The 6,541-nt window shown below is 45.9% G+C and overlaps 1 pseudogene across 1 annotated transcript; it reads left to right on the top strand.

Annotated features, from left to right (window-relative positions):
- The first annotated feature begins 2,376 nt into the window (after window positions 1-2,376).
- On the top strand, window positions 2,377-3,008 carry LOC100583194 (annotated as a pseudogene). Its single transcript, XR_001114909.2, has one exon. The product of XR_001114909.2 is annotated as a 60S ribosomal protein L17 pseudogene (transcript).
- Window positions 3,009-6,541: the final 3,533 nt, after the last annotated feature.

Raw genomic sequence — 6,541 nt, forward strand, 5'->3', positions numbered from 1 at the left:
CATTCTCTGTTGCATCAGAGCCAGTCTCAGCATCTAAAATATGTTTAGTCAGTAAAGTCAAGAGAACATGTATGTAGAACATTAAGAAAAGAAGGCAGAGGAAGGTTTGCATTCCTGCAGCCATAGAGGGGGATATTCTAGGGGTGGAGAGGCAGCAGGCAGGGGGGATGTGTGCACAGCCTGGCCGCTGTCCCATCCCCTCATCACTGGCTTCAGGCCATCCTCCCGTAGATGGAGCAGCCATAACAGGAGTGGAGGGTTGAGGGAAGGGGAGGCATCTGCTGAGGGGCTGGACAGGGTTTGTGTAGTGGATTAGGATGAGCTCCTCAGAAACCAGCCTGGACTCTCTGGCTCAGGAGCTTCTCAGCGAGAGCTGAGAGGCGGCAACCCCTGCCTGAGGGGTCCTTGTGTTCATTTCCCATAGCCACAATAACAGAGGACCACAAACTGGTTACTGAAAACAACAGAAGTGAATTCCTTCACAGTTCTGAAAGCAAAGTCCAAGAATGAGGAGTCAGCAGGGCCGCTCTTTCTCTGAAGGCTCTAGGAAAAGACCCTTTCTTGTCTCTTCCAGCTTTGGGGAACTCCAGGCATTCTTTGGCTTCTGGACACATCACTCTAACCTCTGTCTCCATCCTCATGGGGCCTTCCCCTCTGTTTGTCTCTGTTTCCTGTTCTCTTCTTATAAGAACACCAGTTATTGCATTTAGGGTCCACCCTAAATCCAGGATGATCTCACCTTAAGATCCTTAACTAATCACACCTACACAGACCATATTTCCAGATAAGGTCACATTCTCAGGTTCCATGTAGACATGAATTTGAGGGGGGACACTAACCCGCTACAGTCACAGTCTGTACAAATAAATTCTAGGTTCTGCACACCTGCGGCCTTACCTGTTCTACTTGGAAGTCATTGTTCCATGGAAGGTGACCCAGGGAAGCAGAATTGTTCTCCTCCTCAGGTGGATACCTCCTGGGTACTGGCGTGAGCCTTAGCAGCTGTGCCAGCACATCACTTTGATTGGTCAAGCTGCCCCTTGCTGCCTCCCAGTCAAGCCAAGCAGGCCCACCCCAGGAAGCATAGGTGGGTAGCAGGTGCTGGCACTCAGTTTACAAAGGAAGGCCTTCTGCCTCACCACCTCTGTGGACCTGCAAACCGCCCTAAGGGGTGAGTGGGAAGTCCTCGTCTTACAGAAGATGAAATTGAAACCCAGACAGGCAGAGACTCTCCCTGGAGGCTGGATGAGTGAAGAGTCAGGAGGCTCAGCTCAACCTTGGGTGTCACCTGCCACCTGCACTGCTGTCCCTGGGGTGGCGCAGGATACTAGGATATGACATTGTCTCCCAGATCGTGAGCAGGTTGAGTCAGGTACAAGGGAAGAGGAGCCAGCAGATGACACTGCCTAAACCCATCTGGTCATCTCAGGAAGGCAGAAGGATTGGCCAGTCCAGCACAGACCTTGTGCATCCTGCATTTCAGAGGATCCTGCCTGTGATGCTCCTCTTCACGGCATTGGAGCTCAGTGTCGCTATCCCTTCTTCTGCCCTCTTGTGAAAAAAGACCTGTTCAGATGTCCTCAGGGTGAATCTGCTGTGCCCTGAGCTCTGGGGCCTGGGTGGTGGCACAGGGCATGGTCCTGGGGCCAATGGCAGGTGGTACTAAGGTCGACCCATGAATCTTGACCTTAGTCGAAGTCAACAGGTTTTGTTGAGTGAGGCAGCAGCCAGCAGAACAGGATGAGAGCAAGTACCCAGGGTGGAGGAATCACAATAGGAAGCGATGGGACCAAAGAGGGTACATCACACATCACTCATTTAGCAGAGCAGGAAACAGGCTAAGGTGCAGAAGCCCTCTGGTCCCTGGAACCCTCAAGTTTTTATATTTGTGTATCCCTTGTCTTTTGTTTCAAGATATTTTTTAATTTTTCTGGTTTGATTTTTTGGAGATTAAAGGCCTTCCACTCAGCGTACAAGGCCTGTTCACTTGCTTTGTCCTCTCCAGAATGTGTGTTTCCTGACCCAAAGTGACACAGTGATCACCAGCATGCCCCAGGCAGCATTTGCTGACACTGTCCTGGAGATGAACAAGGAGTGTACCCTTAGCGTGGGGGCAGAGAGAGAGAGCACATTGTCTGCTGGAGTCAGCTGAATGATCTCACAGAACCCACCTGCTGGGCTCTTCCATTTTATCACAATTATTCCGCCTGTTCACGTGCAGAGAGAACTCTTGGGGCAGATTTTAAGACCTTAGAGAGTAACTTGTTTACAAATAAAATATCTCTTTGATGACGTATTTGGATTCCATGTCATTTTGTCACATTTCTCTTAATTTACTGGACACCAACAATGAGATAAAAATTAAGATTTTAGGCTTCCTCTTTGCCTAAGCAGCCTGAGGTAATCTGTGAAAATGGTTCGCTATTCACTTGACCCGGAGAACCCCACGAAATCATGCAAATCAAGAGGTTCCAATCTTCGTGTTCACTTTAAGAACACTCGTGAAACTTCTCAGGCCATCAAGGGTATGCATATACGAAAAGCCACGAAGTATCCGAAAGATGTCACTTTACAGAAACGGTGCGTACCATTCCGACGTTACAATGGTGGAGTTGGCAGGTGTGCGCAGGCCAAGCAGTGGGGCTGGACACAAGGTCGGTGGCCCAAAAAGAGTGCTGAATTTTTGCTGCACATGCTTAAAAACGCAGAGAGTAATGCTGAACTTAAGGGTTTAGACGTAGATTCTCTGGTCATTGAGCATATCCAAGTGAACAAAGCACCTAAGATGCGCCGCCAGACCTACAGAGCTCATAGTCGGATTAACCCATACATGAGCTCTCCCTGCCACATTGAGATGATCCTTACGGAAAAGGAACAGATTGTTCCTAAACCAGAAGAGGAGGTTGCCCAGAAGAAAAAGATATCCCAGAAGAAACTGAAGAAACAAAAACTTATGGCACGGGAGTAAATTCAGCATTAAAATAAATGTAATTAAAAGGAAAAAAAAATTAAGATTTTAGGAAATGTAGAAAATTTCTGAATAAGAATCAAAAAAGAAAATAAAACAACAAAATGAAGAGCTGCCTGGGAGAGATGAATCCATGGTCCCTGTCTTCACGCTAAGATGCAAAAGAGCAGAGCTTCCAGCTTCCAACTGGAGCTCCCACACAAAATACTGGGGAAATCTTCCTCCTTCCAACAACAGTCTTCCTATTGGTCCTGAGACCTTGCTGGCAACCAGCCGTGTCTCTGCCCCTCTTTCTGTGCTCCCGTGACTCATCCCAGCTTCTCTCTGTGTGCCCCTTTCTTGTTCCCCTCTGCCCATTTCTCTCTTCATCTGAATCCCCTGATGCCCCTGCACAATCTGAGTGTGCAGAGAGGCCCAGCCCTCCCTAGGAAGGGAAAGCACTGTTCCCTTGCTTGGAGAGAAGGCAGAGACTGCTCTCCCACAAGACTGTAGTGTCCTCAAACCCCCTGATCAGCTCACACCTTGTTTCCTGGTGGCCAGGCCGATGATGAGGTTCACCACAGCCTATCTCAGCCAGGGACCTTATGACTTAATAGGGGAAGAGCCACAGAATATAGCCACATATATGGGCAGAAGTCCTGAGATATCCGTGGGGCTAGATACTAAAGGGTCTCCACTTCCAAGTAGAACCTAAGGTTAGATGAGAGAGGTTTAACATCAACGCAGGAGGATCCTCACAGGATACAGGATTTAACATGCTAACAGGGATTCCAGAAGATAGTTCAAATCAGATTCGAGGTAAGCTCCTGTAAGTATGGAAAAAGTGACAACTCCCCACGAAAGATAGAGGTGAGAAGGCTCAGAGAAGTGGATATGCTGGGGTGGATACACTCTGTAAATCCAGAAAAATCCACCTGCTGCCTATTTTTCAATTGTTCAATTTGCCTGTTAAATCATCTGGGCCTGGTTACGCTAAATTTTTTTAACTACCAATTTTGATTTACTTAATGATTGTAAATCTAGTTTATCCATTTCTTCTGTTTTTTTAAATCACTGTGCATTGATATTTATACTACAACTCTCCAAACACTATTTCACAAATCAAGCTTTTACAGCAAAAGTAGGAAAACGTCTTAAGAAATTTTATTTTACCTTGTCAAAGACCAAAAACACACAAGACTGGCATCCTCACCCAATTTCTCTAGACTTTGTTTCTGGGATCAATCAGCTATCACATGTTGTATTAGTCCTTTCTCACGCTGCTATAAGACAGCCTGAGACTGGGTAATTTATAAAGGAAAGAGGTTTAATTGACTCCCAGGTCTGCAGGGCTGGAGTGGCCCCAGAAAACTTACAATGCCAGCAGAAGGGGAAGCAAACACTTCCTTCTTTACATGGTGTCAGCAAGGAGAAGTGCATAGTGAAGGGGGGCAGGGGGAAGCCCCTTTTAAAAAACCATCAGATCTGATAACAATTCACTATCACAAGAACAGCATGGAGGTAACCTCCCCCATGGTTCAATTACTTCCCACCAGGTCCTTCCCACGACACGTGGGGATTCTGGGAACTACAATTCAAGATGAGATTTGGGTGAGACACAGCCAAACCATATCACATGTCTTCAATACTGCCTCCTAAAAATGACATCTTTGCCAGGTGTGGTGGCTCACACCTGTAATCTCAGCAGTTTAGAAGGCTGAGGCAGGTGAATCACTTGAGGTCAGGAGTTTGATACCAGCCTGACCAACATGGTGAAACCCCATCTCTACTAAAAATACAAAAAACTTAGCTTAGTGTGGTGGTGCACACCTGTAGTCCCAGCTACTCAGGAGGCTGAGGCAGGAGAATTGCTTGAACCCATGAGGTGGAGGCTGCAGTGAGCCAAGATCACATCACTGCACTCCAGCCTGGGTGACACAGCGTGACTCCATCTCAGAAAACAAAACAAAACAAAAAATGACATGTTCAACCTTGGTCTTTCCTCAACTGTCAACTCTGACTGCTAAGAACCTAAAAGATATCTCTGCTTTACTGCACAGCAAGGTCTTTGTTGTGAGTTGGGTTGTGTCCTCTCAAAATATGTATATTGAAGTTCTAAACCCCAGTATCTCAGAATGTGACTTTCTTTGGAAATAGCGTCTTTATAGAATTAAAATGAGATCATTAGGGTGGGCCCTAAGAGGATATTAGGACACAGACACTCACAGAGGGACAACCGTGTGAAGACACAGGGAGAATACGGTTATCTACAAGCCAACAAGAGAGGCCACAGAAGAAATCAACACTGAGGACACCTTAATCTCAGAATTTTGGCCTCCAGGACTATGAGAAAATAAATATTTCTTGTTGAAGCTTCCCAGTCTGTGATACTTTGCTATTGCAGCTCTAGCAAACTAATACACCCTTCAAACTCATCAGGGCCAAATGGAACCCACCATTCTCCTCTAAAAATTTCTTTTGCCTTCACCATCTTGTTTAAGGTCCTCACTCTTCCCATCACTCAAACTCTGAAAGTTCTTTTCCCTTAGTGAAAAGGCCTAATGAAGGTGTTTCCCCATGGATTCTTTCCTTTTAGTTCTGTCATGTGGACTGCAGCTGACTCAGCCCTGAGGGTGCCCTTGATGTCCCCGCTCAATTAGCATCTCCACCATTTCACCATTGCTTGCATGAGACAGTTGAAGGGTCATGAAAGCTTCTGTGATCTGGAAGACGTATTCTATAACAGCAGCCTTTCACAGCAGAAGCCAGACTTGCAATATTGCAAAGATCATGGCATTTGGAAGCAGAAAACCTGAGTTTCTATTTGGACTCTGCCACTTACCAGGTGTAGAACTTTTGGAAAACCTTGGAAAGTCTTCCTATCTCCATTATGGATCAAGAGTGTGACCTTGGTTCACCCTCTGAGCATTCTTTCCTTAATTTTTTTTTCTTATAAATAATAGCTTCCACCTTCCACCCTGTAGAGCAATTGTAAACTCATAACACATGCAAAGCTCTTGACTCAAAAAACAGGAAGCACTAAGGACTGTTAATTTAACTGGCATCCCATTACTTTTATAAGAAAGCCTAGCATAAAGAAAATGTGTGTCCACTGTTATGGGTTGAATAGTGTCCTCCCAAGAAAGATACATTGAAGCTCTATTCCCCAAACCTCAGAATGTGGCCTTTTTTGGAAATAGCAGCATTGCAGATGTCATTAGTTAAGACAAAGTTATACTAGAGTAGAGCAGGCCCTAATCCAATATGGCGTGTGTCTTTATGAAAAGATAGCGTGTGAAGACACAAACATACAAAGAGAAGGCAATCGTGGTGACAAGAGGAGAGATTGGAGTGATGCTCCTGCAAGCCAGCGATTGCTGGCAAACAACCAGAAGTTAGGAAGAGGCAAGGTAGGATTCCCCTACAGGTTTCAGAGGGAGGGTTGCCAGCTGACACTTTAGACTGCTAACCTCCAGAGTTATGAAACAGTAAGTTTCTGTTGTTTGAAGCCGCCCAGTTTGTGGTACTTTGTTGCAGTAGTCCTAGGAAACTGATACATCCACACAATGCAATGTCCTTCAGCCATAAAAAGGA

This window comes from Nomascus leucogenys, chromosome 22a (genome assembly GCF_006542625.1).
Source record: "Nomascus leucogenys isolate Asia chromosome 22a, Asia_NLE_v1, whole genome shotgun sequence".
Lineage (NCBI taxonomy): Eukaryota > Metazoa > Chordata > Mammalia > Primates > Hylobatidae > Nomascus > Nomascus leucogenys.